The sequence below is a fragment of the Narcine bancroftii genome, chromosome 11 (assembly GCF_036971445.1).
Source record: "Narcine bancroftii isolate sNarBan1 chromosome 11, sNarBan1.hap1, whole genome shotgun sequence".
NCBI lineage: Eukaryota > Metazoa > Chordata > Chondrichthyes > Torpediniformes > Narcinidae > Narcine > Narcine bancroftii.
In genome coordinates, this window is record NC_091479.1 from 30415667 (window position 1) to 30439748 (window position 24082).

Consider the following 24082-nt stretch of genomic DNA (forward strand, 5'->3'; position numbering starts at 1 on the left):
ATATTGAATTGGAAGGGGTAATAAATATGAAGGAAAGATTGAGAATAAATAGTCTCCCTTGCAGTTGGGGTACAATGTATTGCTTGAGATCAGAGGAATCCTGGAGCCAGGACAAAGTGATCATGTGTTTCCCAAGGATTTGATTGAGTTGTTGGAGTAGTAAAAAGTGGAAGGGCCGAAGGGTCTTCTGCTCCTTCGACTGCTTGATTTCTGTCTTCTGATGCTGATTGGGTGCGCCTGTGTATTCGCTCGCTCGCTGATTGGTTGCTTCAGTTGCGCGAGCCAATGGGTTGATTCGGTGAGGTCGCTATTGGATTGGACGCTGAAGTCGGGTTGGATTGATGGGCGGGTTCGCGCCCTGATTGGCTCTTGCTGTAAGTAGGCGGGACATTTGCGGCGGCGTCGTCTGCTTGGCTCTGTCGCGTAGCCGCTGGTCCAACGGGACGAAGTTGGCGGCGGCGCCGGGACCTTCCTCAGCCGCGCGGTTCAGGGAAAGCGGGCGAACCGCAGCCCGCCGGGCCCAACCCGGGATCGACCGGCACCGGCGCGGTGTTTGGGTGGAGCCGAGGCGTCGGTGCGAGGCCTAATGGCGTCGACAGGGCGAGGCCGGAGGACGCTGAGTAACTGGCAGCGGGAAGGGGACGGGGGAGGGGCAAAGAGGAGACTTGCAAGTCTGTTTTCCGCATGCGCGGTGGGTTCGCGACGGATTTCGGTTCGCGCATGTGCGGCTGATACGCATGTCCAAACTGAGGGCCACGAACCGAATCCTTTTTGCAAGCGCAAACTGACGACTCGCGCATGCGCACAGAAATTAAGATGGCTGCCCCCCAGCCGATGGAGCCCAAGACGCTGAGTCGCAAAGTCAATCCGCACATTTTGGGTTTTACGTGTCCTGTGTCTGTTCTCGTTTGTCAAATCATTTGATTTTAATAATAGGCACTAAGACTTCAGGGCTCCTCGCACGGGGGAATAACTCCGACTTGCGTCCATTGTGGGATCTGACTCCATTACGTTCGCAAGTCGGGGAGGAGCTGTCTTGGTCATTGGGTCGCTTAGGAAGGGAGGGAAAACCAATCCATTTTTCTTTGCTTCCCAATGCTCATAGAATGAGTCTGATTCCATCCGTTGTTCCTGTTGTTGTATCACATTCCTCATAAAGTTAGATGTTATTTTTTAAAGTTGACGAACCATGTGTTTAAATTGTTTCTCAGTTACTTGTCCGAATGCCTTGAAAAATATAGGGACTTTGGTGTTAACAATACAGAGTAAAGATTTCACCAATCCTTTTGAATTTATGATCTCTGGGATTTCTGGTTATATTTTCTATTTAGGTTGGTGTATCTTGCAGACCTGTTTGGTTGCAGCAAGTAAGAAGGTATCGTCTTGTAGCGTATGCTGCTGCAGTGCTACCAAATAAAGAGATGTCCACTCAAGGTGAGTGTAAAATAAAGACGGGCTTTACTGTTTTAAATTCCCCATGTGTGCTCGCTGGCCCACCCACTTCTGGTGACATATGTCCTGACTTCAAGCAGTGACGTCATTGCGTAGTGGCATCACTCTGGCAGGCTGGCCGCTACGCAGAAGTGTAGGTCTCCTCAGCTCATATGTGCTGCTTGGTGCGGGCTCCTTCTCAGCAGTGAAGGGGAGTCCATCCCATCTTGGACTGTCCAAGTGTTCCTGTGATTTGGCCTTTTTTGCTTGCCTGGTTGCTTGACGCGCTACAATCTCAGCGTTTATAAGGGGGAAATTCTTTCAATGTTTCATTCAACTTTATTACAGAATTCTTCCTTGATTATCTGTGTAACATTGAATGTTATGGGTTTTCATGAACAGGGATCATGATTTTACTCATAATTAGGTGAGCCAATGTATGGGACATTTTTTGCTCATGCCCCATGGGAAAATAAAAATGAAGTGACAAAATTAGGAAGGTTTGTTGACTCTTGTTTTTAAGCAGGATGTCAGGGTGATTTTCATCATGCTTGCTGAAATTAAAATGTGATTTGTCAGTTCTAAATGGCAGCTGCCACATTGGCTTTGAAAGGAGAGATGGGAACTGGGTCAGGTCCTTTGTGGTCCCAGTAATGCAATGGAGAAAGATGTCATGGGGCTGAATGTTGTTTAGGGAGGGAGAGGGTATTCATTTTTAGGAAACATATGTGGCCAGCCACCCATCAATATTTTCCTCGAATGGAAACTCCTGCTGGTCGAAGCCATTTCCTACTTTGAACAGGTCCAATGTCATTATCCAAGCACATATTGTTATGAGCCCAAAGGATCCCAAAACCCAGAAGCAATAGACATGCATCAAGACAAGTGGTTTTTAAAACAAGTTATTTTTAATCAACTTTAAACATGAAAATAGAATGAAACTTTAACTTAACTCTATACTTATCTAATCCAAATTAACCCTCTTCTAATTCTTAGTGAACAGGTTTGTAATGTGTATAAATTTAAGAAAACTTCTTTGGTTCACAGTTCAATCTCACTTCTCCTTCTTCCAAGTTCTCTGGATGCAGGCAATTCTTCTGTTGTGCACAGAATTGAACGTGTATAAATTTCACCAGGTTTTGGTCCTCGAAAGGTAAATGTTTACCACTTAGGATGGTTCTTGTAGGGTTTTTAGAGAGAGATTTGTTGTTCCAGGATTTCCACAACTGAGGTACCACATTAGTCACCTCAATGTCTCAGTGATGAAACTTGCCCTGACAGAGTTTTCCAGATAATAACTTCTTTCTTCAAGCTACCACAGAGTTCCATTGCTCTTATTCCAAACAAAAGGTGTTCTTTCTTCTGCTCAAGCTGTTGTAAGATAAACAAAACCCAGGGGTGACTTTCCTGTAAGCATCCTGGCTCCTTTCCAAACAATGGTCATTCATTTTATGACATCAGTTCGATTAACACCTACTTGTGAATGTGAATAACATTCTCCAGAGATCTTCAATATTTCTTCAGTCTTTCAAATAAGATCTATTTTAAAATATGTATGCAACCTACTCTAAATCTTACCAAAATCCCAAGTATTTCCAAATTCTCCAAATATATTTATCCATTACAATATCACATAAAGAGCATTTAAGAGACTCTTAGACAGGCATACATGGGTGAAAGAAAAACAGGGTTTTAGTAGGTGCACAGAGCGGTATTCACAGACATTTCCTGACACGTCGCGGGCTAACAGTGCGGGGTGCCAAAGTACTGCGAGTGGCTCGTACCTTTAACCTGCTGGTCCTGTGCACTAACAAGTTCATTAACAGGCAGGGAACAAAAGGTCTGTGTATGTCTTCAATAAACCAGTCTTGAGATGACTACCTTTCTGTGTGTTTGCCTTTATTTAGTAGAATCTCCCGCAGTAGCCGCGACAGGGTATTTTTATTATTTTTTTGTTAGAAATATCTCGATCAGCACAGCGTCGTGGGCCAAAGGGCTTGTACCGTGCTGTAATATTCTGTTATTTCTGTTATTGCTTGACTTTGAATATCTCTTGTAAGCTCTGTGGGACTTCAATAATGTAGCAAATGTGCACAGCAACATTGCAGTCAGGAGTTTGTATCTCCTGGTTGACTTGAGCTTTTCTCTTTTTTACACAATGCTTTATAGTTCTGGTCAGTAAGAAAAGAAATATTGTGCATGTTGAATATGTCATTATGATTGAAAGTAACACTGGAAAAGAGTCAGTAACAACAAGGTAATTGGCACCCTGTAGTGGCTGGTGCACTTTCCTTATGGGCACAAGTTATCCCTCAGTGGCTACAGTGATGTGAAAATGTGGATAAATTATTTTGTATATGATTTATACATGGAAAATTAGTTGTTGTTTGTTCCAATTTCAGATAGATGTGGTTGCAAAGTGGGTAAGGAGAGAAAATAGTTGGGGATCAACAACTGGGGCTTGCATTTGATGCTGTGAAAGTCAAAATGGATACTCAGAATAAGGCTAATCTGATTAGGCAAGCCACTGGCTCTTATACTTCCACCAGAAGTGAATCTAGAATTGAGTTTTGAGTCATTTACGGTGGGTAACTTCAAAGTCTGTTGATTGTAAGACTAAATTAAGAGCCCTTTTGCCCCTGGCTGTGCTGAAAGATTGTTTTGTTTATTAACTAAATCTTTCTGAGAAGGAAAATGGAGTGAATCTGCTTTCCTACTCGTTGATGATGAATTTTGCAGTAAGATCTTTCAACTAATTACAGACTCCAAATTCCTCCCCATCCTTCGGCATTTTCTCCTGCAATCTGCATCAGTCACCACCATCCAGGGACATAAACAATCATTCACATTCACCTCCTCCAACCATGTCCATGCCCTCTGTGGCAGGAAACCGAATGCATAGTAAATGACAGATTGGTTGAGCACCTGCACTTTGATCACCATGGACATCTTGGCTCATGGTCACAAGCCGTTTTAAGTACAATTCCCATCCTGACCTTTGTCTTCTGCTTCCTCCATTGTCAGGGTGAGGTCAAATCCAGAGGAACCATCTCTTATTGCACTTGTGACTTGATGGTATGAATATAGAATTTTGCAAGTTCATGTAACTTGCCCACCACCCCCCGCCCCAACTTCCCAGGTTTTACTCTCCTGCTCATTCATCCAGTTCCCCTTGTATTCTCCATTCCAAACCAGATGACTTATAAATATGGGCAGAGAAATGGCAGATGGAGTTTAATTTGGACAAGTGTCTTGCACTTTGAGAGGACTTGTAGTAGTGTTGCAAAGAGGGATCTTGGGGTCCAAGCACGAGCTCTTTGAAAATGGCAACACAAGTGTAGGGTGTTAAAGAAAGTATTCTTCATTGAGCAGGGCATTAAGTATAAATGTGGTTAGGCCACATTTTGAGTGTTTTCTGCAAATCTAGTTGCTGCATGACAAAAGAAGCTTATCAGGGGGTTACTTGGGTTTGAGCATTGGTTCTGAGGAGAGGTTGGATAAATTTGGATATTTTTCTCTGGAGCATTGGAGGATGAGAGATGACCTGGTTGAAATGTATCCAATTATTTTAGTCCTTGAGAGGGTAGATTTCTTCTTCCCCCACCCCCCCCCCCATGGGAAATGTAAAAATACTATGATGTCTATATTGAACATGAGAGGGGAAAAGGAAAGAAGTGAGGCAGGGTTTCGCACAGTGTGGTGGAGGTCTGGCCCATGCTGCCAGGATAGTGGTGAAATCACCACGATTTAAGAGGGATTTGGTTGGGCACATGAACAAGAGGGAATGGGTGATGTGTATGGACCATGTGCTGACAGATGGGATTAATTTAAATGAGCATCATGGTCACCACAGACATTGTTCACCAAATGGCCTATTCCTGGGCTGCTCTGTTGGGTGATGATTCATCTCTTTTCAAGGATTGTTGCCAATGGGCAGTAAACTTTTCACAGAGGTCTATCTCCAATGAATGTATTTAGAACATTTCCATGAGTTAATTCCTTATAGAAACACCAGTTTATCATTCAAGCTGTGTAGCCACAGCAATAATGCAAAGTTTGAAGGCTTTCATTACTGAATCCATTTTAATCAGCCTTCACCCTGTACAATGTTCAGTTGAGACAAGAAAATAAAAATGCAACATTTAACATCTAGGAAAGATGAGTAATCCTCTGTACCACAGAATTATTGCTGAAAAAATATTTGGAAAATTTTGTGAATTCAGCTTCCAAAGAGGGGATGAAGAGGATCCACAACAAGATTTAAAAAAATTAAACCCAGAACATTTATTGGAAGATGTTTATCACAATAAACATGTTCAGGTTCAGTAATGATCGATTCTGGAATGGCATGTGGCAGTAATAAAAGGAATGCAGGTTAGATATATTCCAAGGAAAAATAAATGAATGATTTGGATTGTGGTTTAAATGGTTTTGTGGCCAAATTTGCAGAGGTCACCAAGATAGGGGACAGAAGGAAGTGTAGAAACCGTAAAGTTGCAGAAGGATATAAACAGATTAGGAAACTGGGCAAAATGATGGCAGATGAGATTTAACACCAAGAAATGTACAGTTGTACATTTTGGCAGTGGAAATAAACAGGAAGCATACTATTTGGATGGGATGAAAATTCAGACCTTGTGCAAGGAAACCTAAAAGTTAACGACCAGGTAAAATTGGTCATGAAGAAAGTGAATGCTATGTTGGCATTCATTTCAAGAGGAATGGTGTACAAGAGTAAAGAGGTGTTGATGAGGGTCTATGGGGCACTGGTGAGACCTCAGTTTGAGTGCTGTGTACAGTTTTGGGCCCCCTAACTGAGAAAGGATGTGATATTGGAGAGGGTGCAAAGGAGAATGACTAGGATGATTCCCAGAATGTAAAAGATAACATACGAGGAGTGTTTGACAGCTCTTGGGTTGTATTCATTGGAGTATCGGAAATTAAAGAAGAAAGCTCATGGAGACATTTTTTATTTTGAAAGGTTTAGATAGGGTGGATGCGGGTAAGATGTTTCCCTTGGTGGGTGAATCAAGGACAAGAAAATGAGAGGTTATCCATATAAAACAGAGATTGGGAAGAACTTCCTTAGCCAGAGGGTCATGGATCTGTGGAACCGCTGCCGCATACAGCAGTGGAAGCCTGATCCCTAGGAGTATTCAAACAAGAAATAGACAACTGTATCGTTAGTGAGGGTATGAAGAGATTATGGGGAAAAGGCTGCAAAATTGAAAGGAGTGTAGAGTAGCTCTGTGTCGGTTTATGAAGCAGACTCGATGGGCCTGATGACCTGGTTCTGTTCCTTTGTCTTGGGATCTTGTTCTCATTTGAGTGACATTATCGAAGGCAACAAAAATGGAAACATTCAAGGCAGTTGTTGGAGTAGGTTATTAGTTTGGCATCTCTATGTAAAATTCCAAAACTATCTGTCACTTTGGAGCAGTGCCGGTCCCTCTAACCCCTGAGGAACATAGACTTTCTAATATGTCATGTGTTCTTTCAGCTACAAATGGTTCTCTTATTCAAACATGGCCAGAGGTCACTCGCGTTTCATTTCAGCTTCACATCGTTTTGGGTGGGTTTTCAGTTGTAAATGTGGCAAATGCCATTTTGGGAGTGGATTTCTTGTCACATTTTTGAGTGATGTATTTGAAAAAATGCTGTTGTGTGGACTGCAAGTGAGTTGCATTTGTTGTCCTTCCAATGCCATCTGCTGCCTGACAAGCCTTCAACCTGGCTCCTGCCTTTTCCAAGCCTTGCTCAAGTGTTTCCCTCTTCTTGTGACCCCATCATAACAGTGCACAGACATGCAAAAAGCCACTATATAAAGGCAGGGTCAATGAAATGCAGGCTGATAATACCCCCGGATTTTCTTAAATTTGCAAAATTGGATTGGCAAGAGTTGGCCGAGGTCCACAGATCTGATAGATGCTGGGCTTCACGATTGTATGTGGATCTGAAATAAACTCTAGATTGGTGGCCTTGCAGAGATAATCGTGCCCTGAACAATTCAACCGTGCCTGACTGATACAATATTCCAAATTTACAAGACTTCTCAGCAAACCTCCTCGGCAAATATGCATTTGCCAAAATAGATGTAGTACGTGCTTACTATTAGAATGCATTTGAGTCTTTGGATATCACGAAGACAGCAGTGATGCTCCCGTTCGGCATGTGTGAGTTTCTGAGAATACCATTCGGTCTATGGAATGTAGCTCAGACATTCCAGTGGTTCATGGACCACGAACTCACCGGCCTTAGGTTTGTTTGGTGCTTGTGTTGAGCGAGGAGATTCTGGTTGTAAGTGTGGATGAAGAGGAGTACAAGAGCCACCTTATCTCATTGTTTCCGAGGCTTGAGGAATGTGGCATCGTGATCAATCCCAGGAAAGTGTTTCTGGTGCTTCTGATCTTGTATTTTTGGGAACGAGGAATTTTTATTGCTGTTTCCTGGTGAATGCCACAGCATCTCTATTACCTCTTGCTGAATGACTCAAAGGATCTGATGTCTGCTTCAAAAAGACCTTAACTTTGTGTATGCTCTTCATGATGTGAACACTGTTCTTACAAATGTCACTAAGCTTGTACATCAAGGGTCCAAGGCCTTGAACTCTTACCACAGATGCATCTGTCAGTGCTGTGGGAGCAGTGTTCGAACAACGAGTCTGTGGGCAATTGGAACTTCTGGCATTTTTTTTTCAGCCAAGCGTTCACCGGTTCAGGCAAAGTATAGTACATTTGGGCAAGAACTCTTAGCTATCTATCTTGCAGTGAAACATTTCATCTTTAAAAAAATATTTTTAATTTTGTATACAGTTCAATATAATAATAGAATCGTATTCAAATGATACTTTAAATGATCAAAATAGAATAAAAAATAAATGGTTGAACTGTATATAAAAGTGAGAAGAGAGAAATAGTAGAAAAGAAAAAAATACAGATCTAGGTGCAAAGCTCCTGTGATAACTATTCCCTCCCAAAAGGAAAGGCAGGATATCAATAAAATAGTAGAATTAAACCAACATGATAAGGTTCAACCATTAAGATTAAAGAAAAGTGGTGGTGGGTTGGAGAAGTGAAAACATTAGATATCCAAACACATATCTAAATATGGTTTGCATATTTTGATGTATATATCATAACCATTTCTAATATAAAACATCAATTTTGATAAGGGAATACAATTTTGCATTTCCCCACAATCAATTTTAAGATGGGATTCAGATTTCCATGGAATTGCTTTTCAACTCCTGGCCACTGCCAAAGTGGATGGATGGGGTTCATGTGAAACACTGCCTCAACTGGAAGGTCTGATTGTGGCCCTGGATGGAGGTGAGAGGAGATGTAGGGACAAGTTTGGCAATTTCTGCAGTTCCAATGGGGAGTGCATGAGATGGTGGTGGTTGGAGAGGGTAGTGCCGTCGAGGGAGTCACAGAAAGATGTGCCCCTGTGAAAAGAGGATATGAGTGGAGTGGGTTAGATGTTGCAGGTTAGAGGATGGTGCTGAAGTTGGAAGTTTCCAACGATAACGTGTCAGATGTGGCAGCTGATGGTTGGTAAGTGAGAAACCTGTGGGATTCTGTCCTTGTTGTGCTGGAGAGGAGGTGTGGTAAGGGCAGAAAGAGAATTGGAGATATGGGTGCAGGCTTTTACAATGACAATATGGGGGAATCTGCATTTATTGAAGAAATAAGACATTTTGGGTGTTCTGGAGTAGAAGACCTCATCTTGGGACTGTTAAAGGCCAGGGGACCCCAAAACCTAGTAGCAATAGAAAATCACCAAGACAAATGGATACTTAAGCAAAAGTAATTTTTAATTTTCTTTAAACAAAAAAACAATCAACCTTTAACTTATCACTATTAATGTAACTGCCTAACATTAACCCCTCCTAATTCTGAACGCAGGTGTATTTAAAGTGTGTAAAGTTCTTTGACACTCCTACAAGTTCACCGGTATCTATTAATTCTTATACTGTGCACAGAATTCAACATTTATGACTTTTCACCAAGATCTGGTGCTTAAAAGTAAATGGTTACCCTCCAGGAAGGCTCTTGTTGGTTTCAGAGAGGGATTTCTTGCTTATTGGACACACAAAACTGATTCCCTCTGATCAGCCACTTTGGTGTCTTGCCAAAGAAACTTGCCCCCCATCAGGGTTTTCCAAATGATAACCTCTTCTGCAGGTCACCATTGAGTTCCTTTTGTTTCCCTTATTTCAAGTGAAACACCATTTCTATCCAGCCATTTCCTCTTGTATGTAGAACAAGGTTTTTCAACAGGCTGAACTGAGAACTCACAACCCATCTTCAAAATGGGGTTTCAACAAGATGCCAGCTTGCCATCTCACTCTCTCTCTCTTTTAGAAAAAAACCTATTTGGTGTCTCCTCTCTGCTTGCAAAAGCACATGACCTTAGAACAGAAAATTTCTGAGTCCATGTATTTGTTGCTTTAAAAACAATAATTCATTTACACCTGCTTTTGAAATTATTTAGCAAAACACACAGTCAAGCTCTCCCCCACTACCCCAAACCCTGGGCCAAGTCACTGAGGGTCTGTGGATTCTCTTTCAATGCTCACAGACCAATCTAAGTCATTGGCAATGTGAGCTCCAATTTTGATATTCTGACACGATTAGGAACCCATTAGGACCCACTCTTATCCCAGGTCTGATACCTGACACCCTTTTAGCCAATTTCCAACCAGTATTTAGCAATCCACAGTGTAGTGTAGGTTCCTTGACTTCTTTGTCCAGAAGCCCACAGCCTCAAGTTACCAACAGCCTGTCACCTATGTTGGTCCTTCAGTTGCAGAACCCCTCACTGGTCTGCTTCCATGGTCACTGACCCGTGTATTGAATCCTCTGCTTCTCAAATGTTGATGGGGTGTGGTCTTCATGTTTTCTTGTGCCCTGTGCTAGTCCTCTACTTCCCCAAAGTTCGCAGTGGCAAGGAAATCTAACACACCTAATTAAAAAATTTACATCTTAGAGGAGAATCTCACATGTGTGGAGGGATGGAAAGGGCATTATTACAAATTGAAGCCTAATATTTGAATATTCATGTGCCAAATTTGCAAAAGCATAGAGTATATATTTCTTAAGCTCTATGTAATTTTTTCTAAAGGAAGACAATTTTGAAATTTTGCATGTCATCTTGGCATCCCTAAAAATTTATCTGATTTCCGAGTAAGTTCAATACATTTCCACATCCCTGCTAATGCTAATTTAACAAATTTCAATTGATATATTACTAGTTTTAATTTGGGCCTTATTCACTCAATATTACTAATAAAAATAATGTTGGATTTTGCAGATAAACAACTGTAACTTATTCCAAAAAATTTGTAATTCTCACCAAAAAGATCTTGCATTAGGACAAAGCTAAGTTGAATGCAAGAAAGTTGCTACATCTTCACCACACTTCAAACATCGATCTGATAATTCTGATTTTATTCTATTCAATTTCTCTGGTGTAAGAAGTAACTGTAGAAGAAAAACGAGTTGTGAATTCCTTCCTCACTGCTGCAGTGTGGAACTCTGGTCAATAGTTCCAGACTGCTGAGTTGAAGTGAATTAATACAACTCCCCTGGATCAAGTGATCTCTGTTGCCAAATCAGCTTCCTGTCGAGCTTTTCAAATCCAACTGCCTGAGTCAACTGACTCCAGATGCAGCTTTCAGATAAATCCTTGCTGACATTTGCTACATTACTAATGTAAAAACAATTATGCTGAACTAATTTGTGTCAAACATTGAGAAACTTATATGGATCTGCCCATATTTGCCAATCAACTACAATATTCAGATCCATTTCCAATATTTGTCTATACTTATGAACTCCTCATTTAAAAGTTCCTACTTGTAATCAAGAGGACATCATAGAAGTAAACTTTTTAACAATTCCTCTTTATAAGGAATTTCTATTTCAATACAACATGGTTGGTCGCAACTTATCCTTCAAATATGCTCTAAGTTGGAAATAGCAAAAATGATTGCAATGAGTTATACGATATTTATTTCTCAGTTGCTCAAATAACATTAATTGACTCCTTTCATAACAATCTTCAACATTTATAATCCTCTTACGAAACCAGCTGTCCAGAAATTGATGATCCTTTGAAAAAGATACGAGGATTTTGAATCAAAGCCATTCTGGGTGATGTACATCCACTTACACCAATTTCATCATTTATTTTAATCCATATATTAATCAAATGTTTCAACAATGGTGTATCTTTTTCAATTCCCACTTGTATATAAATTCTTCTGCCTTTCTCTCTCTTATTTTATACATTTTAAAGGCAATTTTTCCCATTCACAAAAAGAAGCAAGAAATCTCATTTGAGCTGCTCGATAACAATGTTTAAAATGAGGAAGCTGCAATCCTCTGAATGCAGAATTTGGTTTGGGTCACATGTAACATGGGATTCAATCAGAAATGGGTTCACGTGATGTAAACTCATGATGCAGACTTTTTTCTTAAAATGGAATACAAGAGGAGGGTTGTCTAGGTCTTTCACAGGATATAGATCACAAGATAAAGGGGAAAAGTAGGCATATTGAGTCTGCTCCACCATTCTTCCACTCACCCCCACTCCCCAGCTCTCTCCCCATTACCCTTGGTTCCTTGACTAATCAACTACCTGTCAATCTCTGCTTTAAATACACCCAATGACCTCAGTTCCACAGATTCACAACCCACTGACAAAATCAATTTTGCCACATCTGTTTTAAATTGACACCCTTTTATCCTGAAATTATTCTCTCCTGTCCTAGAATCTCCTACCATGGCAATCATCTTTGCCATATGTACTCTGTCCAGGCCTTCCAGCATTTGAAATGCCTCTGAGGTCCCCCTTATCCTTCTGTATTCCAACTAGTACAGTCGAAGAGTCGACAATTTTTCCTCATGCACTAACCCTTTCATTCCTGATATCGTTCCAGTAAATCATCTCTGACCTTCTCCAACACCAGCACATCTTTTCTCAAATACGGCACCCAAAACTCTAAACCTGATTGAATGGGAAGGCAATTCTCTAATGACACAAACACAACAGTGAAATGATATTATGCCTTGTTGATATTTACAAAAATTATTGAAGAGTCAATTCACAGTGATGTACAATAAATTCTGGCCTATAATTCTAGCCCATTAATGGACTATTATCATAACCTAAAGAATGAGGGTTGTTCTGAAGCTTGGTTCTGTGTTACGAGACCAGAGGATCCCAAAACCCAGCAGCAATAGATATTCACCAAGACAAATGGTTACTTAAACAAAAGCTGATTTTAATTATCTTTAAACATGAAAACAGATAACACTTTAACTTATCACTATTTTACTATTTTAACTTACTTTATCTAACTTACCCCCCTTCTAATTCTAAGTGGACGTGTGTGTAATGTGTGTGTAAGTTCAGAAAAGTTCTTTGGTTCACAGTCCAATCTCACTTCTCATTCCTCCAAGTCCACTGTTTGCAGGCCATTCTTATACTGTGCACAGAATTTAACATTTATCAAGTTCACCAGATTTTGGTGCTCAAAATGTGAATGATTACCACTGGGAAGTTTTTTGTTGGTTTTCAGAGAGAGGTGTGTTGTTCAGGGAAGCATTAGTGTTTTTGTGACTCAATGTACCAGCATCTGAAGTCCGCTATCTCTTCAGAAAAGCTCTGATAGCTTTAGCATGGAAAAGAGCTGAACCAGGACTTTGCAGGTATTTAAGGGAGTGTGTGTGCAGGGTTTGTTCTAGACCAAAAATCTCACCAAATGACTCTGCTTGAAATCAAGATTCAAAGCATTTTGAGGAATACAACAGGAATTGTTCAACAAGAGCCTGGTTTTCCCTGTGGAGTTTTCTTTCAATAGTGGAAATGATTTTTTTTTAAAGCCCATTAATCTTCCTGATACAAATCTTTGCATTTAACTTTCAGGTTGCTATCTGTTGTTAACTTGGAGGCCTTTAATGGGGTGTCTGGGTGGAATCTTTGCTTTAACCAAGCAGTTCGCTTGCAATTTTCCAGCTGTAGGATGCGGTGCAGTTGCTTGCAAGTTTAGCAAGTGGGATTATGATGTGAAACTGCAAATCACAGCGTCATTTTTGTTTTTGAAAATGCAAATGTGAAAATGTTAACTTTGGTCTCCTTGGTTTCCTTAAGTTTACAGAGGAGACGTTGGGTCAAGCTGAGAAGACAGAGTTGGATGCCCATTTGGCGTATCGGCTGGGCAAAGCAGAAAGCACAAAACAAGGGACTGAAAAAATAATGAAGCAGACTGAAGTGCCGTTGAACCAAACCCAGGTAAAGAATTTAATTTTGTGCAGTGTACTTAAGAGACCAAACGATTTGGGCTTTTAGTGGTGACCTAGAGCGCATCGGATGTCCCCCAAAGTTCCTCAACATGATTATCCAACTGCACGAAAACCAACAAGGTCGGGTCAGATACAGCAATGAGCTCTCTGAACCCTTCTCCATTAACAATGGCGTGAAGCAAGGCTGTGTTCTCGCACCAACCCTCTTTTCAATCTTCTTCAGCATGATGCTGAACCAAGCCATGAAAGACCCCAACAATGAAGACGCTGTTTACATCCGGTACCGCACGGATGGCAGTCTCTTCAATCTGAGGCGCCTGCAAGCTCACACCAAGACACAAGAGAAACTTGTCCGTGAACTACTCTTTGCAGATGATGCCGCTTTAGTTGCCCATTCAGAGCCAGCTCTTCAGCGCTTGACGTCCTGCTTTGCGGAAACTGCCAAAATGTTTGGCCTGGAAGTCAGCCTGAAGAAAACTGAGGTCCTCCATCAGCCAGCTCCCCACCATGACTACCAGCCCCCCCACATCTCCATCGGGCACACAAAACTCAAAACGGTCAACCAGTTTACCTATCTCGGCTGCACCATTTCATCAGATGCAAGGATCGACAATGAGATAGACAACAGACTCGCCAAGGCAAATAGCGCCTTTGGAAGACTACACAAAAGAGTCTGGAAAAACAACCAACTGAAAAACCTCACAAAGATAAGCGTATACAGAGCCGTTGTCATACCCACACTCCTGTTCGGCTCCGAATCATGGGTCCTCTACCGGCACCACCTACGGCTCCTAGAACGCTTCCACCAGCGTTGTCTCCGCTCCATCCTCAACATCCATTGGAGCGCTCACACCCCTAACGTCGAGGTACTCGAGATGGCAGAGGTCGAAAGCATCGAGTCCACGCTGCTGAAGATCCAGCTGCGCTGGATGGGTCACGTCTCCAGAATGGAGGACCATCGCCTTCCCAAGATCGTATTATATGGCGAGCTCTCCACTGGCCACCGTGACAGAGGTGCACCAAAGAAAAGGTACAAGGACTGCCTAAAGAAATCTCTTGGTGCCTGCCACATTGACCACCGCCAGTGGGCTGATAACGCCTCAAACCGTGCATCTTGGCGCCTCACAGTTTGGCGGGCAGCAGCCTCCTTTGAAGAAGACCGCAGAGCCCACCTCACTGACAAAAGGCAAAGGAGGAAAAACCCAACACCCAACCCCAACCAACCAATTTTCCCTTGCAACCGCTGCAATCGTGTCTGCCTGTCCCGCATCGGACTGGTCAGCCACAAACGAGCCTGCAGCTGACGTGGACTTTTTACCCCCTCCATAAATCTTCGTCCGCAAAGCCAAGCCAAAGAAAAAAGATTTAAATGAACAAAATCTGATTAGAATAGAAGTTTATGGAATGTTTGGGAGTTGCCACAACAAAATGGAGCATATAAATTAGATGTTGTAATTAAGATAAATGAACAATGCAATGAGCCTGGTGTCACAGTATCTGCCTCCCTCTACCGTATATCACCATTAATCCTTCTCCCCAATATGAACCTGATATCACAGTATAGACGAGAATTTATTGTACATCACTGTTAAACCTTCTCATGACAGTGAATCCGGTGTCAGAAGTATCTGTCAAAGTTAACTGTACACCACCTTCAGCATTCTTCCCACTCTGAACCCCGTTTCACAGTATCTGCCACAGTTTATCGTACATCACTTTTAAACCTTCTCAGTACTGTAAACCTGGTGTCACAGTACCTGCAACAGTTCATTGAACCTGACTGTTAAACCTTCTCATGAATCTAAATCCTGTCTCATAGATTCTGTCTCTGTCTCTCGGACATCAACGTTAAACTTTCTCCCCCCTGTGAACCTGGTGTAATAGTATTTGTCTCAGTCTACCGTCCATCACCGTTTAACATTCTCCCCACTGTAAACCTGGTGTCACAGCATCTACCTCAGTCTCCCATACATCACCCTTAAATCTCCTCCCTACTGTGAACCTGGTGTAAATGTATCTGCAATAGTGTTATATGCATCACTTTTAAACCTTCTTCCCACTGTGAGCCTGGTTTCACAATATCTGCCACAGTTTATCGTATATCACTTTAAAACCTTCTCAGTACTGTAAACCGGGTGTCACAGTACCTGCCACAGTTCATTGAACCTGACTGTTAAACCTTCTCACTAATGTAAAATGGTGTCACATTATCCTTGTCACACCTCCATACATCACCGTTAAAGCTTCAACCCACTGTGAACCCGGTGTCCACAGTATCTACCACAGTTTATCGTACATCACTGACACAACTCCCTACTGTGAACACAGTGTCACAGAATATGCCTCAGTCTACCGAACATCACCATAAAACCTTCTCTCAACTGAGAAACCGGTGTCACCCGATCTGCCACAATTTATCCTCCATCAATGTTAAACATTCTCCCCACTTTGAACGCAGTGTCACAGTATCTGCCTCAGTCTCCCATACAGGACACTTAAACCTTCTCCCCACTGTGAACCTGGAGTCACAATATCCGCCTGAATATACCTTACATCACCCATAGACTTTCTCTCCACTGTGAACCTGATGTAACAGTATCTGCCTCAGTCTCCCATCTATCACCATTAAACATTCTCTCCACTGTGATCCTGTATATGCCAGAGTTTATTTATACATCACTGTTAAACCTTTTCACTGCTCTGAAACCGGTGTCACAGTTTCTGTCCCAGTCTACTGGACATCAGCATTAAACGTTCTCCACACTGTGAACTCAGTGTCACATTATATGCCACAGTTTATTGTAGATCTCGTTAAACATTCTCCTCACTGTGAACCTGGTGTCACAGTATCTGACACAGTTTATCGTACATTAATGTTAAACATTTTCACTCCCGTGAACCCATTGTCTCAGTATCTATCTCAGTCCACCGTACATCACCGATAAAATTCTCCCCCCAGTGAAGCTGGTGTCAGATTATCTGCGTACGTCTATCGTACATCACCATTAAACATTCTCCCAACAGTGAAAACAGTGTCACTTTCTCTGCCACAGTTTATCATACAGAACTGTTAAACGTTCTCCCCAACGTCAACCCCGTCAGTGTCATAGCATCTGCCTCAGTTTCTCGTACATCACCAGTAAACCTTTTCCCCACTGTGAGGCTGGTTTTACTGTACCTACCACAGTTTATCGTACATCACCATTAAACCTTCTCCGCACTGTGCACCTAGAGTCATGGTATCTACCTCAATTTACTGTATATCATCATTAAATCTTCTCCCCACTGTGAACACAGTGTCACAGTATCTGTCTCAGTCTACCGTACATCACTGTTAAACCTTATTCCCCACTGTGCACCTGGTGTCACAGTATCTATCTCAATTTACCATACATCACCATTAAACCTTATCCCCAATGTGAACCATTTGTCAAAGTTTCTGCCAGTGTTTATCGTACATCACCGTTAAACCTTCTCCTCACTGTGAACACGGTGTCACAGTATCTGCCTCAGTCTACCATATATCTCCCGTATATCTCAATTAACCCTTTTCCCATTGTGAACCTGGTTTCACAGTATCTGACACAATTTATCGTACACTGTTAAACATTCTCAAAACTGTTAACCTGGCATCAAAGAATCTGCCTTACTCTATCGAACATCACTGACAAAACTTCTGCCCACTACAAACCCAGTGTCACCGTATCTGCATCAGTCTACAGTATATCACCATTAGAACTTCTTTCCACTGTTAACCTAGTGCCACAGCATCTGCTATATTGTTCATCAATGTTAAACTTTCTCACTACTGCTGGAAACCAGGTGTCACAGTATCTGCCTCAGTCTGCTGTACCTCACCGTTAAACCATCTCATTACTGTGATCTCGGTGTCTGATTACCTGCCTCAATCTACTGTACATCACTGTTAAACATTCTCCCCACTGTGAACCTGGTGTCACATTATCCACCACAGTTTATTGTACATCATTGATAAACTTTCTCATTGCTGTGAACCTGGTGTTACAGTATCTGCCACAGTTTATCGTACATCTCTGATGAACCTCCTCTCCAGTGTGAACCTAGTGTCACAGTATCTGTCTCAGTCTACCGTACATCACTGTTGATCTATCTCTCAACTGTTAATCCAGTGTCACAGTATTTACCACATTATATTGTACATCACCGTTAAACCTTTTCCCCACTGATGACCTGATGCCACAGCATCTGCTGTAGTTTATTGTACATCACTGTTAAACCTACTAATTACTGCTGTGAAACCGGACACACAGTATCTTCCTCATTCTTCTGTATAGCACCGTTCGCACATCTGTTTTAAACCTTCTCTCTTCTGTGAACTAATTTTCATGGTATCTGCCAAAGTTTACCATACATCACTGTTAATCCTTCTCACTACTGTGAATGCGGTGTCACTTTATCTGACCCAGTTTAATGTACATCACTTTTAAACCTTCTCCACACTGTGAACCCAGTGTCACAGTATCTGCCTTAGTCTCCCGTGTATCACCATTAAACCTTCTCACCTCTGTGAACCTGTGTCACATTTTGTGCCAGAGTTCGTTGTACATCACTGTTAAACCTTCTCCCCACTGTGAATCTGGTGTCACAGTATCTACCTCAGTCAACCATACATCACCATTAAACCTCCCTTCTGTGAACCCAGTGAAATAATATCTGCCTCATTCTCGAGAAAACACCATTAAAATTTCTCCCCACTGTTTACTCTATGTCTCTGTATCTGCAACATTGTATAGCGTGTCACCTTTACATCTCTTCCGCACTGTGAACCTGGTGTCACAGTACCAGCCACAGTTAATTGAACCTGACTGTTAAACCTTCTCACTAATGTGAACCCGGTTTCACAGCATCCGTCTCAGTCTCCCATACATCACACTTAAACCTTCTCCCCTCTGTGAATTCATTAAAACAGTATATGCCCGAGTTTATTATACATCACTGATAAACCTCCCCACTGTGATCCGGGTGTCATAAATCTGTCTCCATGCACTGTACATCAGCATTAAAGCTTCCCCCCACTGTGAACCTCATGAAACATTATCTGACACATTTTATCATACAACACTGTTAAACCTCTCATTGCTATATAACCATATAACCATATAAAGCACACAAAAGGCCAGTGTGGCCCTACTAATCCATGCCGGAACAAAATCTCCACCCTCCTAGTTCCACTGACCAGCACCTGGTCCATACCCTCCAAGTCATCATCCAGTCTTTCCTTAAATGTAAATAATGTCCCTGCTTCAACCACCTCCGCCGAAAGCTTATTCCACATCCCAACCACCCTTTGCATGAAGAAATTTCCCTCTCATATTCCCCATATAATTTTCCCCATTCAACTCAAACCATGGCCTCTGGTTTGAATATCTCCCACTCTTAATTGAAAAAGCCTATCCATGTTGACTCTGTCCCTTTTAAAATCTTGAACACCTCCATCAATCCCCCCTTCAATCTTCTATGCTCCAGAGAAAAAAGCCTCAGGCTGCTCAACCTTTCTCTGTAACTCAAACCCTGACATCCTGTCAACATTCTCGTGAACCTTCTCTGCACTCTCTCTATTTTGTTTATATCCTTCCTATAATTTGGTGACCAAAACTGCACACAGTATTCCAAACTTGGCCTCACCAATGCTTTGTACAATTTCATCATAACTTCCTAACTCTTGAATTCAATACTCCAATTTATGAAGGCCAACATTCCAAATGCCTTCTTCACCACTCTATCTACCCGAGTATCAACTTTGAGGGTACTATTTACCATAACTCCTAAATCCCTTTGTTGCTCTGCTCTCCTCAATTGTCTACCATTCAATGTATATGACCTATTTAGATTTGCCTTTCCAAAATGCAACACTTCACACTTATCTGTATTAAATTCCATCAGCCATTTCTCAGCTCATTCCTCTAGCTTTCCTACATCTCTTTTTAAGCTATGGTAATCTTCCTCACTGTCCACAATACCACTAATCTTTATATCATCTGCAAACTTACTTATCCAATTCACCACCCCTTCTTCCAGATCTTTAATATATATAACAAACAATAGTGGACCCAGGACCGATGCCTGAGGAACTCCACTAGTCACCGGCCTCCAATTTGACAAACAATTTTCTACCACTACTCTATGACACTTCCCATCCAACCATTGCTGAATCCATTTCACTACCTCCTTATTTATACCTAATGCCTCTACCTTTTCACCTAACCTCCAGTGGGGAACTTTGTCAAAAGCATTACTAAAGTCTAAGTAGACAACATCCACAGCTTTCCCTTCATCAACCTTTTTTGTAAGCCCCTAGAAAAACTCTATAAGGTTTGTTAAGCATGATCTACCCCTGTCAAAACCATGCTGACTACTACCTATCAATCCCTGTTTTTCCAAATATTTGTAAATGCCATCCCTCAGAACACTTACCATTAACTTACCCACCACAGACGTCAGAACTAAGTGGGAAGGAGGATGCAGGGCATTCGATAGCAGGACATTGTGAGAGAATGGATTCCTCGAACTCTTGAGGGGAGAGGGTGCGGATCGATCCATCGGTTTAGGTGGGGCAGGGTATAGACATGGCAGCTGACTGGAATTGTCAGCGGGTTACTGAGACCTGGGAGAGGAGGGGAAGGAGGGTGCAGTAGTATTCTGACGAGAGAGTGCTGAGGGAGAGGCAACATGGGTGGAATCTCAAGGCAAGGGACCCTTGATTGTTTGCAAGGATGGGATTTGTAAATAGATATCCAGCACAGAGCCTCTTTGTCCCCCTGCCATCAGGAAGGAGATATGGAGGAATAAAATCGGGACAGCCAGGCAGCTTCCTCCCACAGGCCATGAGATTGACAAGGCAACATGAGCTGGCTGGGAGCAAAGAATGAAAAGGGGGAGAGGAATATGGACTGATTACAACAGCTCAGCCAGCAGGAGAGAGGGGCTGAAGGGCCTGTTTCTGTGTTGTCTATCTGGACCAGCATTTTGAGTTCAAGCTTAAAAAACCCAACCATTTTTTAATTTAATAATAATGGTACAGAATGAATCAAGAGACAAGATGTCTGTCCAGCAGCAAGCATCGAAGGCACTTTCTGAAACGGAGGCTCTGAAACCACAGGGAGATTCTGGCTGGATTGAGGCCCGACTTCTGCTAGAAGGAGGAGAGGAGAAGCAGGGATAATGTAGGGGAAGGGGTGGGGAAGGGAGGGGGTAGAGATACCTTCCTCCATTCACCTCCCCTTTCCTCCACCCTGTTCCCTGTCCTGGGTAAACTTGTACCTCTCACTTTGTTCGTTTGAGATTGGTCACAGTGTTTGAGCTACCATAAGAAAATAGACACCCACACTGAGAGCAGTTCAGTTTAAACAAATGTTTATTACAAATTCAAAAGCTGATTTCAAACTAAATTATGCAAGCCCTTCCCAATTATACTTATCAACGCCTGGACTGGTCCCAACTGCCGAAGCAAGGCAATGACTGCACACGTGTCATAGGTTGTCGGGGAACCGATAGCAGCTTCTCCACCTCCCTCGACCGGGACGTTAGCTGGACTCTAGAAGTTCTTCTTGCTGAAAGATGTTGCCACCTCTCGGAGAGTCTCTCTCTTCAGCAGCGGGACCATGGCTTATATTACCCAAAAACTGCTTACCCAAGCACCTATTCCCAGCACAGTAAGAAAGATAAGCGAGCAAGCTAGCATGCTAGGCTTCTAGCAAATAACATAATTTTCAGCTTATCACTTTGAATACAATGGTTATTTTGCATCAAGGCTAGACCTCTGACAGTCTGTGACCAAAACAAGCAGGAAGATTAAATGTTCTTGGTCTACAGATGTCCTTTTGTCAGATAACTGCATCTCTGGCCCCTCGGTGGAATTTAGCTTAAGTCTGCTGATTCTAAAAAACAAGCAGGTTCTCAGTCTTGCAGAAGCAAAGGTTGCAAAAGTAAAAAAAAAAACACGGTTTAAATCTTCCATTACATTCCCCTCCCAATTCCCCTCCCCATTTCCTTCCCCCGCTCACCTCCCGGTTCCTCTCCCTCTTCCCATTCTCCTACTCCTAACTCTAACCCCTAACAAACCCTAACCTTAACACTACCGATACCCCCTATCACTACTCCACGTCCCTTAACTCTACCCCTACCCCGTCCCCTAACTCTATCTCTACCCCTACTCCGTCCCCTAACCCCAACCCTAATACTACCCACCTTCCTCTACCCCAAACACTCACCCCACCTCTACCTCCTACTCCTACCCCCTTCCCCTAAACCTAATACAAACCCACTTCCCTGAACTCTAAACCTAACCCTAAACCTAGACCTAATCCTAGCCCATGTCTCCTAACCCTAACCATGATGTTGTTAGAAATAGAAGTACCTTAACAGAAATTGCTCGAGACAAAAATTGAGAACAAAGAACATTTATTATAACAACAATGCAAAGTTGTGTGCTTCCCCTTATCCTGGGAATACACACACACACTGGGGCTCACCCAACTTTTATACAGTGAATTTCAGTATAGGAATACCCTCCCCCTTACATTCTTCTGCCCCCTGGATGGGTTTGGCATAAGGCAATCCTGCCTGCCTACGTGCTGTTTCTGTGCACTTGGAGTATCCTGTCAGTGTCTCATCATGTTATTGTCCTTATTCACACCTTCCTGATTCTCGGAGCTACAGTCCCTTCATATGCAGAGTTCGCTAATCCTGTCTAGGGTTGACTAATTTAATATGTATAACTTTGTAAATCTATGTAAGGTTAACTAATTATATATGTAGAACTTGGTACTTCTGTCTAGGGCTAGGAGACCCTTATCTCATCCAGACGACCTCTACTTCCTACATTCTATTATTCCTTACCTCTCCTTATCTTATTCATACGGTGGGCTCACTGATCCTGTCGAAAAGACTAGAAGATTCTTATCTGACAGAGGCTGACTCTGCTTCCTGCATTCTAATTTCCATGCTTAGCCTGTTCATACTGGTTTAATCCATCACTCCACATGTCTGCACTAGTTTCCCCATCTTTCATATTTTATGTCAAGTTTCCTCATCTCTCACAATGTTACCTCTATCCCGGTCCTTGCCCTTACTCTCATCCAACCCAAGCCTAAACCCTACCCCTATCCCCTACACCTAACTCCTTCCTCAAAACATACCCCTTACCCCTATCCCATACCCACACCCCCAAGCCTACCCCTTACTCACCCCACTTCCATTACCCCCTTTCTCCTACCCCCATTCCCCTACCACTCCTTCCCCTAGGTTAGGGTAGTGTGAGAGATGGGAAAATTGATCTAAAATTATGAACATGGAAGAAACTAAAATTCATCAGTTAATGGCTGTAACCAGTACAAACAGGATAAGCTTGGGGGTTAGGATGCAGGAAAGCAGAGTCAGCACGATTAACATAAGAATCTTCTAGTCTTTGTGACAAGAGCCACCATAAGACTAAGAAAAGGAGTGGTAAGGAACAATAGAATGTAGGAAGTTGAGGTAGTCTGGATCAGATAAAGGTCTCCTAGCCCTGGACAGAAGTACCAAGTCCTACATATCTAATTAGCTAACCATACACAGATTTATACATATGAAATTAGCCAACCCTAGATAGAATGAGTCAACTCCGCATACCAAGAGATTGTAGCCCCGAGAATCAGGAAGGTGTGAATAAGGACAATGACATGATGGGGCACCCACAGGATACCCCCTGGTCCTCCAAGTGTACTGAAACTGCACGTAGGCAGGAAGGATTACCTATGCCAAACCCATCCAGGGGGCAGAAGAATGTAAGGGGGAGGGCACTCTGATACTGAAATTGACTGTATAAAAGTTGGGTGAGCCGCAGTATGTGTGTGTATTCCCAGGGTAAGGGGAAGCACCCAACTTTGCATTGTTGTTGTAATAAATGTTCTTTGTTCTCAATTTTTGTCTCGAGCAATTTCTTTAAAGGTACTTTAATTTCTAACAAATGGGGGCTCGTCCGGGATCACACTCCCTCCACTGACAGAGTACCCCGACGACGAGAGTAGGTGCACCCCGGCTGATTCAGCTGGACTCACGGGCGACGGGTGGCTGGTCAGTGGAAGAAGCGAGTGATATCCGAGAAGAGGCATTGAGAACAAACGACGGAAGGAAGCGCGCTAGAGCATTGCTACTGGAACACGGTAAGAGTAATTTTACTTGTTTATAAGTATGGGAATAATGAGTAGCAAGGAAGAGAGTCCTGGTTCAGGATGTGAACACCAGATAGCTACGTACAGCCCGCTTGGGTTGATGTTATCTGAGTGGGGCACGGGAAAGACCCGTGGGAAAGACAAACTGACAAT

The 24082-nt window shown here is 42.5% G+C and overlaps 1 long non-coding RNA gene across 1 annotated transcript in view; it reads left to right on the plus strand.

The window, feature by feature from the left end:
* Positions 1–390: 390 nt before the first annotated feature.
* The window catches only part of LOC138745709 (uncharacterized), a 28758-nt gene continuing 5066 nt past the window's right edge, over positions 391–24082 (plus strand). The window contains exons 1-3 of the long non-coding RNA XR_011346434.1: positions 391–620; positions 1332–1434; positions 13588–13728. This is a non-coding gene — a long non-coding RNA (uncharacterized lncRNA). The remainder of the gene's footprint in view (positions 621–1331; positions 1435–13587; positions 13729–24082) is intronic.